Source organism: Dipodomys merriami, unplaced genomic scaffold, assembly GCF_024711535.1.
Source record: "Dipodomys merriami isolate MVZ:Mamm:240054 unplaced genomic scaffold, mDipMer1.0.p SCAF_498, whole genome shotgun sequence".
NCBI classification, from domain to species: domain Eukaryota; kingdom Metazoa; phylum Chordata; class Mammalia; order Rodentia; family Heteromyidae; genus Dipodomys; species Dipodomys merriami.
In genome coordinates this window covers 412,664-423,565 of record NW_027206066.1, presented here as the reverse complement: position 1 = coordinate 423,565, position 10,902 = coordinate 412,664, and the positions used below count along the sequence as shown (strand labels likewise).

Genomic DNA, 10,902 nt, shown 5'->3' with positions numbered 1-10,902 from the left:
AGGGAACCGGGGGTGTCCAGTGACAGGTACATTTGGATGTGAAATCCAAGGGTCAAGTCTTGATCCACAGTGCTGGAGGCATGCAGGTGACTACAGACAGATTTCCTGCACCTACTCACAGGTACAGGAAGCTCACAGGTTTGTACTGCTACGTAGGTACGTTCAACTAGCTTTCACCCCAAAAGGGAATTGCTTGGAGACCGACAAAGCACATGGAGTAGTTTGCAGGACGTCTCCAGAATTTGAAGGCTGAGCATCTACAGGGTACTCTCACTAGCTTGGTAAACCAAACCAAGTTTGTTACATTCTAGTAACAAACTATAGAAATGATCTCTGAAAGTATAGTCTTAAGGGGAACATTCTAAATAGCCCAGCTTCTGAGGTACACGAAATGAGTGAGATCCCACTGGACAGTCCTTTAAAATGGACGTTAAAATATTGGTTTGATACTCAAACCAAAGAGAAAATGATGCAGCAAATGATTGAATATTTGCAGCTTCACCTGGACCTGGGAACCTCTTACTCAGCAGGCTGCTTTTTGGCCCAAAACTGGATCAGATTAAGACTGGGTTCTTCCAGTTGCTTACGTGTGTGAACAAGGAAAAGAGTGAATACATCCTGTTGGAAATAGGGACCCCTTGTTCCTTGAAAATTAGGAAAAAGATAAAACTAAGCCAGAGGAGACATCCTCCAAGTGGGATTCCTTCCCTGCTTACCTCCCCCTTATAATCTAGAGATGTCAGAGCGGGATCCTCTTTCCTACATGCCTCCTCTGCACAATCCTCAAACCGTTGCTTTCCAGTGTCCCCCAGTTCCAGATGGAGATTGCAGCAGGAACCTCCATAGGATCTGCATCAACTCCTTCCTGAACCCCCAGGTAACACCTGTCAGCTTCAGCTCCACCTTCAGTTTGAAGTTCATCATTCTTGAGGCTCAAAAAATGGAGCTGCTACAAGGTTAGAAGGATGTTCAGAATTTCCTACTTCCTTCGCTCCCAGAGTACAACCATAAACCCTCTACCCTCTTATGAAGATCTGAACGGAGATGGTGACTTGAACTTCTGTGCTAGCCCCCAGGGTATCAACAAAACCCAAGTTTCCAAGAGAATTAAAGCCCCTTTGAGGAGACCCAGATGCAGTTGTGAACTTTGATCAGTTTGAAGGCCCACAAATTTATACCTGGTCAGAAGTCATGTCCATCTTTGTAACCTTATTCTCCAGGGAAGAGAGAGAGCTATAATTAGGAGAGCAGCTGTGACTGGGTAGAAAAGAGAACCCACCAGATCCTGGGGTTCGACCCACAGACAGGAAGCGTATGAACATGAAAGGGATTGGGGAATCCATTTCTGATCCCCCAAACCTAGCCTAGGCCTTTGATGTATGGCAGCAATGAAGGAGGCAGAAGTTCAGGCGAAAAAGAAAAAAAAATCAGGTGAGAAAATATGCAGGGTTAAAATTTTGACAATTCCCTAAAGCATGGAATCATTAAGCTGCATTTTTGTTACTAACAGTTGCAAAGATGACAGAACTGGGAGGATCAAAATTTGGAGGAATTATTCAGAGAGGCCTAGATGGTGTATGTGACGTGAAAACAAGAAGGCTAAAATCTCGTCCACAATTGGGCTGAGACCTGCCCAGAGAGTTCAAATATGAAGGTCAAACGCCCAAGTCTCAGGGAGAAAGAAATGAGTTTTATTAATGTTGGAATCGTGGACATTTTAAATGAAAAATGCCCTAGTAGAGAAAGTAACTCCCACCATGTCCTTTGAGGAAGAAATGGGGAGGTCAGGGGGGTCCTATTAGGAGCCCTTAATTTAAAAATCAGGACCAAAAGAGAAAGACCATCTTTTGGGATGTTTTTGGCCTCTAAATCATTTGTCACCATCCCTCCAACCCTGGGCCTGCTCCTCTCCCCCCAGGACAGGTCCTGATCTCTGGAAGAAAGGGAGAGGTATTTCATGTTCCTCTTTTGACACATGGAGCTCCAGGACTGGGAAGATTTCCTCTGGGCTCAACCTTTTAGGGAGAAATTTATACGTATAGCTTAGACATCAAAAGTCAGGAGAGGGGAGGGCTACAGAGTCCCCCAGTTCATATTGACTTATAAACAAGTGTAATGCCCCTGAGTATTTTATATTAAATACATATTAATTTGCACTATAGAGGGGATGTACAGAGGGGTGACAGTTACACGAATCAGGTAACGAGTACCTTTCCTTCCATACAGTGTCTTCTGTTCCCTCTTGCTCTCCAAGTTCCTCCCTCCCATCTTCACCCATGAGTTGTAGAATTCACTTTCATCAGCTCTACTGCTGCACTTTTCTCCTCGAGTTCTGTACCCTCCCCCACACCCCACTCATCCACCAAGAAAGCAATACCCTTTACCCCTGGACAGGTGACTAGGAATAAGACCTGTCATTGAAGGGTTTTTTGTTGTTTTAAAGGATGGCCTTTTAAAATCCTGCATGCCCCCCACTTCTAATACTCCAATCCTGCCAGATAGGAAGTCAGAGGTGAAGTCCTGAAACTGAAAAATCCCAAGAAAGTGAAATTTCTTGGTGAAGTCTAAGAAGCCTGTTAAAAGCAGAGATTACAAATGTTACCAAGCTTCCTGGTCAAACATTTGCTCCTGGCAGTTAACTGTCAGATATTGTCAAAACTTCCTGAAGGACCTGAACATTAGAAGAGCAAGCTAGAAGCTGCACAGCAGTAACCCATGGACCCAGATCTCTGGCTCAAGAGTTTGTCACCTAAGGAACATACTGCTTACAGAGAGGGAGAGACAACCTGTGCTGAGAACATGGCCATGCGCCCAGGTTCAGAACAGGTCTGGAGTTCTCACTAGCCAAGCATCTTATCAGGGGGTGGGAACCCCAGTGACAATGCTCTAGGGGTAGAATCATCTGATTTGGGTCAACTTATTGTTTGCAGAGATCCAGAGAACAAAAGAACATGGGGAAGAAGGTAAAGGATGGAACTCTAGATGATTGCTCTGGTGATGAAGATGCAGTTTGAAAGCAGTGGCTATAGGCTATCTTCCCCAGGCTTAGATGCCTGTGTTGATCTCCTAAATTTTTGAGACTTCTGAAAGCTTTATTGAAGTCAGGCCTCAAGGACAGGTCATGGTTTTTCATCTATGATGAACAGGAGGTTGTGGTGCATGCTGGACTGTACCCTGGACAGTTACTGCTGGCCCAGGAAAGAGGCCATCGGGTCATCCAGCCTGACATTTGATTCTGTAGGCCTCCATTTCCTTGAGTTTCCTATACACGGTTGTATGGCCGCTTTCTCTCGTCCATCTGCAAGATCTCCTTGACATGGAGCAGGCGGGCCTTCTTGGCATTCAGTGCCTTTTTCAGTTTCTCCTGTTTCTTCTCTTCATCATCGTTGTCATCGCTCTTCCGGTGCTTTTTCTTCTCTTCCTGTAGCTTTTCTTGGTGCATCTCCATGAGCATCTGTGGTTTCTTCACCGACTCTTCTCCAGTCTCACTCACACACTCCTCAGTGTTAGTCTCCTTCCCGGCTTCTCCAGGGCAGTAGAAATGCTTGAACGAGTGACAGCATTTGTATCCCCAAGGGCAGTAGGAATGCTTGAACGAGTGACAGCATTTGTATCCCCATCGGCCACCTTCTTTCCAGTAAGATCCCCAGATGTGCAGGTGGTTGTGCATCTTCATGTCATCTTCATACTTGGAGCAGGCCACGGCTCGCTCCTGCCCCTTGATGACGGTCCCATGCTATGAATACTCCACATAGTCTTCCATCTTCCATCTGGGCTAAGAGCAACTCAGCTGGAGGAGCATCCAGATGTTCTTGGCCGCCATACTTTTCCAGGATGCTTTCTGTCTGTTCTTTGAAGGACTCATACAACAGCTCCAGCTTCGTGGGATCTGCCTGCAGGCCTACCTCTGAGCCCTTGTCATACGCCTCCCAGGCAGACAACTGTGTCTGAGCCATGGAAATGGTATCACCTCTGTACCTGACGAAGTTATCGCCTACATAACTCACTTCATCTGGATTCTTCCCTGCATTGGCATAGGGATTTTCTCTCATCGCTCTAGTTTTGGGATCATAGTAGGCAGAATTTGGATCTAAATTTCTCAAATATTTTGCAATATCTTCTCGAATCCTTAGATTCCAGACTGTAATTCACCTCTTAGACTCAAAATTCTGTCCAGGCATGTCAATATCCTCTGCATATTTATCTTCATCCTCATCTTCACTGTTGTGATCTTTTATCCGTCTGAGAATTTGGTTCCTCTTCTCCCCACTGATGTTTTGGAGAATTAGCTTGTTCCACTAATTTTCCTGAGGCCAATTCTTCTTGTAATTTCTGGGCTTTCAGTGTTCATTTTGCCAGGTCAACTTTGGTGTACTCTTCCACGATTCTCATGTGTTCTTCTGGATTGTAGCTGTTCCAGGGCTCTCTCTTCCTGTCACAGTCAAACGTGAGCTGAGGCTGGGCGTGCTCATCTGGTGCCATCATAGTCCCGGTAGACTTGGCGCCAACTTGCCTGGGTCTCTCGAAGCCGTCCTTCTCCTTTTGCATCATGGCCCCACAGTCTCGCAGGCACCTTTGTGGTACTTGGTGTTTATGGAATTCTCTTTTACACCCCTCTTGTACCATTTTCCAGATGAACTAAACTGCTTCTGTTTCTTGGGTTGTGGTCTCTGGTGCCTTAAGGTGGGTCTTTTCGATGGATGGATGTACCATGGTACTGAAGAAATATACTGAGGGATGTGTGGATTGATTATCTTTTCCTTCTTCGTCCACTTTTGCAGGAGCATTACCCAGTTTCCACTGTTCTTCTAGCTCCTTCCTCTAGTCCTCTCGAGTCATCTTCTTTGGTTCCTCTAAACTCAGCCTTTGGACCTGGACAGGGGTGCGGCATTAACTATATCCACAGCTGCCGATGACATGGTGAACTGGCCATCTGTATTAAAACAGTAGAATGTGTTAGGTGGGTGGTACACACAATCCTGGTCCTCAGTAGGCTGGAACAGGAGAATGGAGAGTTCTAGGCTGGTCTGGGGCTACATAAGAGTTTGAGGTCTGCTTGACTTAAATAGTCAGACCCCAGTCCCAAGCTCCCTATACAACCACTCCCTGACAGACAAGTAAACCAAGCCACCGATGTTTACTTCCCTCCTGCAATATGTTTTTTTATCTCATTCCCTACCCTCTAACAGTGGGATCACTCATGAGACTGATCCTCACCACCCTGAGAATTGTCCTTGGGAGCTCTTGCACTGTGTGAAAGAAGCATTTCACAAGGGATGGGGGAGGCAAGTCAGGTGTCTTAAGGCACAGATTCTTAGTTGTCTCTCCCTGTTGATCTGGAGTTGGAATTCCCACATTTGGAAATGGGTAGTCACTCAGGCAACCTATTTCCATTAGTATGTTTAACTTCATTCTCAGCAAAACTCACTGGCTTCAATTAAAAATAAAAATGGAGCTCAGAGTTAGCTCAGTGGTAGACTAGCTTGCCTGGTAGATGTATGTGGTTCTGGGTTCCATTCCTAGGAACACAAAATAAATTGAAAAGAATTTTGAGTGAGCCCCTGCATGGAACCAATACCTCTTGAGTTTGGGCACTGAGTCTCTAGTTGGTAGGCAAATTAATTCAAGGCAGAACTCACAATCCTTCCTGCCCATCCTGAGAATCTAACCTCTACTTCCCAGGAAAAGTTAATATCGAAAGATAAATCTTACTATTCTAATGTTCCCTGATCAGATTTCAACTCATGCACCAGTATCATGAGGAAGTTTGGTTTACTGGTATCTTTGAAAAGAAGCTAGTAACAAACATTACCCCAGTACTCATAATTATTCTGTAGAATCTCATAAACATTAGCAGGGTAGCTGCACCCCTTATGGAGAAAATCATCCTGTTTTCAATGCTCAACTTGTTCATAAAGTGATTTTTTTTCAGGTTTTAACAGAAAACCCAAGAATTGTACATACTATTGTGGTGATGCCATTTTTATGTCCTGATACAGATCATCTCCTCAAACATTTATAATTTTGTGGTGAAACTTTCCAAGTCTTTTCTTTTTGGAGAGTAAATTGTTAAATTATCTTAGTGATTACTGTTTTTTCCATTTCTTCTCCTTCTAAATATGAATGAAATATCCAGAACAATACTAAGCAGTAAGTCTTGACTTGTTCAATGAAATAACTTTCAAACAAGAACGTAACAGGATTTTCATTCAGGAAAAAAAATGGATCACAGATTAAAGACTGACTACCAGTGGAAGATGCAACACCGAACTTTTCAGGCCTCAGTGAAAACCAGAATGAGGTATCCTGGAGCTCAAGGCCTTCAGTAGTCCTACCTCACCACCAGCAGACAAGTCTTCCAAGAAATGGTTCAAGTCCCACTAGTACCTGTCAAATGGGAGCTTTAGCTACATGGTATGAAGTGACTCCACACCTGGAATTTTCCACTACCTGCCAGAAGGTCAGTTAGACCCACAAGATCAAATTGGACGAAACCCAGAATCTATCATTCAGAGGTAAAAATAGTGAAATCAGAACTGAACCCAAGCAATACCAGAGGGCCCAAGATGCAGACCCATGGCTTTCCATTTCACCTACATTGCTTCTCTCAGGGTCCTTCCTTGAGATTTTATGGACTACTAGGGGTCCATTATAGCCAGCTGGAAGAAAAAAATGCAAGTTGTATTGCCAGATGGAGTAGGCCATGTGAGCTGATCTGAGTGGAAACTCTTAAATACATTGAGGAGGGCTTTTAAATAGAGCGACATGGGAATTTTTTTCCCAATGGAAGGCTCTTCATCCATATACCATGAAAGGAAGTAACCTGTAAGGGGCGGGGGGGAGAGACTCCTGGGCAGCTCCAAGTGCCTGGCTGACTTGTCAGGTATTGGAAAGGCGAGAACTTAATTATAGGCAAACAAGTCCTGATAGATGCCTGACAGGGGACATACGGCTTGTGGATCTTCTCTGGCCCACCAAATCATTTGGTACACGATGGGACAGATATGTGTGCTTCTCATCAGCTGGTGATGGGCATCTGCCTAACTGGTCATTTTATATGTCCCCCTAATACTCAGATTGTCCTTGGCATAAAATGGTTCCTCATCTGATATAGTATTTGATATAATATTGTGCAATGTACAAAGACTTGTTAATGCCTCCTGGAATACATACAGATAAAGTAACTTGACCTTTTGGCATTGGCTTCATTACTAATCGTCCAAGAACTACTATGATAGTTAAACCTGGGTTTAACTGTCACAGCAGTAGAGACAATGGCTATGCAAAGCTACAGAAGCCTGGTCTCCATGTACAGGGAAATGGAGAAACTAATAAACTGGTGTTATATCGGCTGTTCACTGTCAGTTACTGATATGACCAGTTATTGGGCAGTTAACTCTACTAGACCCCTTCTTTCCTGTGGGGAACAACAATGAGTTTTTACAGAAAGATAACCACAGAACCTCAGCCAGTCCTGTCTCTAAGGGTCCAGAGAGACTGCCTTTTCTATAGCAATAGCACGGTCATACAGCCTGAGAAACTGATTAAGAGTACTGGGGTGACATTTAATAAGTCAGATTAGAGGCTCTGGCCTGCAATTATGCAGAGCTTTACCTCTAAAAATTACACTGCACACATAAAATTAGACATCTCTAGCTTTGTGCATGAGGAAGAAGATCTCACAGGTCTGGGGCCTAAAAGTGGTCCCATATAACACCATTCCCACTAACTCATTATTTGTTAAGTTATCTCTGGAACCTGAACATTGGCCTAGTCATCTATTGCCGGAGCCTGCAGGCAATGAAAGGGAATCTTGAATTAGGGGGCGAGGAAGAGAAAAATAAGACAAAGGATGGGGTCGGGAGGTCTGCAGCTCAAGACTGCAGCACCGTTTATTTTTAACTTTCCCTAATATATACTATTAGAAGTCAAGAGGTAACATAAGGTTACAATACTCCAGAAAAACAAGGAAAATTTCAGTAAAAACAGAGTGCAGTAAAAACAAGACAAGGTCAACTGGTAGAAAGTAAAACAAACTCTGCAGACATAGCAAAGCAATGCCGGGCACCTGGTGTTTAAGCAAGCCAGTTCCTTGTACGTGCCTTCAAGTGAGCACTGGGGTCAAGATGACCTTTAAACTTTATTGTCGGCTCCCAATAATCTATCATGTGAATGTCAATGGAAAAAAAGTATTTTATCTTTATGATATTTGATACCTCTACCACACTAAGAACTCAGTAAAGACCAAGATATTCTTTACAGGATTTAAGTCTTGCAAGAGAGCCTCTTTCTAGGCAGAGAAGAACAAGATCAACAGCTATGTAGACAGCAGGTCTTTAAAATCTTATTTTTGCCAGTTACATTGCAGAGTAACTCCAGATGAACTCCAGAACCAATTTCCACCTCTTATTTGAACATAGAGATGATCCAACAATTGGCTGGTCAGCATTTACTGCTGACACCCCACCCACAGTCGACATCAAGTTTGCTCCCTTTGGGGGCAGCAGGTTCCCGCCAACTTGAAATTCATCAGTAGTATATCCTACTTAGAATAAACTTAACTTCCATGGATACTACGCCATAATCATCCTTAATGACAAGCCTGTAGAGGAGGGAATAACTCATGTGTGCATGCGTTCTCATACAGAACGATATAGGGATGTTTATACATCCAGAGACACAGACCATATTCCAGAAAACCCAACCAGTGGCTATATCTTCAGATCCTGGTACCAGAACCTGCGGGGAGCCAGGGCGAACGCAATTACAAGACGCCGCCCACTTCCTTGGAGCTTTGAGATAAACAACTTCATATTAGGCAGTGCTTGGCGGGACGGTGGGTCCTGGGCTTTGTGCATGCGCGAGCCACGTAGAGTCCCCAGCCAATCCCGTGGCACCTGGTGACGGTGAAAGGCAGACGACCAATGATAGAACGACCCGTGTTCCTATTTCCCTATATAAGCGGCCATGTTTTTGTGCACAGGGTCTCTCGCTCAAGCTCTCCTATCAACAAGAAGGCTCTCCAATAAAGTGTGATCTGAGAAGACTCCTGGTGTGGTGGTCGTTCTTCCTCACTGGCCGAGAAGGCGCTCGCCGCAAGAACCTCTCATCCAAGAGCTTGGTAAATTCCTAAGGTTGTACGTGGTTCTCAGTCAGGCTGATGGTCTCTCGTGTAACTGCTCAACGATACATAACCAGGATGAGAGACCTAAGCCTGACAGGCATCTTTTGAGCTTTAAGTCCAATGGACTTGAATACCAGTCACACCTGAAGTTCACAAGTTCACGCTAAGTTCACACTAAGAAAGCTTCTGGTGCTATCACTCAGGAATCTTGAATACCAGTCGTACCTGAAGACAAATGAAGTTCACAAGTACTAAGAAAGTTTCCGGTGAGATCACCCCAGAATCTTGAGTGCCATTATCCCATCTAATCAGTTCTATCTTGCAATCATTATTGCCATCCAGTTCATCCCATCCACTTCTTGCCACCAACTAACCTGTCTACTTTTGGTGAAATATACCAAGAGGACCGCCAAAGTTCTAGCACAAGTACACATTACCATCCTCTCGGGACCACACACAAGTTTGCCCTTCTTATTGCTAAGGAGGGGAAACCAAAGATCTACCAAGCTGTAACCTATGACTGGAGTTGACCTTGTACAATACTGCATCTGAAGATACATAGGTCCTTTTTATTAGCACATTCTAGCTGAAAAAAAGTTCTCCTGCTCTAAGTCTATCCTGGAGATGAGCGCTTTCTTCCAGGACATGAAGTAGTACCCGCTGCCCACTGGCCCCCACCACAAGAGAAGTTCAGGATCTAAATAGACTCCGAACCTCTGAACAAAGTATCTTGAGCCTGACAAGGTGAAAACATTCGCAAGTTGCCTTCCAAATGTTAGTTAAGTTTGACTGCAAATTCGTGGGACAATCTTGCTTAAGGGCAAGATTTTTAGATACTTTGTGCTTTGGTATCTTTTGTTACGGTTGGTGTCAACCGATGCCTGAAGATGGAGAAATGAGTCAAATCTTTGACTTCACCTTCCATCTATTCTGGGAGTCTACTTATCTTTCAAGGCAGGCCACTGTCCAAGATAATAACTCCTAGTAAAACAGAATTATGGGAGCCCTTGGAGAAGGATTAAGGTTATGCTGGGTTCAAGTCCAATAGTGGGGGGCAGAGCCAGTTCTAGAAGTAATATAGGATCATGCAGGAGGGAAGATAAGAAAACAGCTTTCCTCTGATACACTATAACCCTAGATAAAGAGCCACTCAAGAGGGTTAAGAACTGAATGTAGCATATGCAGCTACATTCTCTCTCCAGCTGTGTCTCTTAATTGCACAGAGCTCAAGAACTTAGGAGTCACCATGAACCAGACCCATCACGTTGGCTGAAGACAGTGACCATCTATAGTTCACTCAGGAAGGGTAACACATGAGTCTTTAGACCCAAGAACTTCATGTACTTTCTTCTCAGAGGAACAACAGCAGATGGTTGCTAATGTCAGGTCTGATAGGAGGCACAGTTTGGGTTCCCCATCAATGCCAACTTTGCCTGAGGTGGGCTGCTCAGCGCTAGTTCCCAGCATCCTAGAATCCCATCCTCATTTTGGCCATCCCTTTTCTTGCTGCATCAGCACAAACAAACAACTCTCAACACAGGAGCCAGACCAGCTTAGAACCCAGAAGACCAGGCGTTCATTCCTGAATGGTGGCAGCAATAAGTGTTAAAGGACCATGCGGCATTCATTCAGTGCTGCATCACTTCCAAAGAAACCTGCTCTAGTTCAGTGGGAGCAGGTAGCCTCAAGAATTACTATGCTGGGGGGGGGAAGTATAGTTGGGAAGGGTTAAAGTAATTCCATTTGAGGCAGTGACCATTTGTTGCATGTTTATCTCA

At 44.4% G+C, this 10,902-nt stretch overlaps 2 pseudogenes; both read right to left on the bottom strand.

The window, feature by feature from the left end:
• Window positions 1-272: 272 nt before the first annotated feature.
• On the bottom strand, window positions 273-349 carry LOC138809422 (small nucleolar RNA U3; annotated as a pseudogene).
• Window positions 350-3,182: 2,833 nt separating this feature from the next.
• On the bottom strand, window positions 3,183-4,919 carry LOC138809416 (pre-mRNA-splicing factor SLU7 pseudogene; annotated as a pseudogene).
• Between the last annotated feature and the right edge of the window lie 5,983 nt (window positions 4,920-10,902).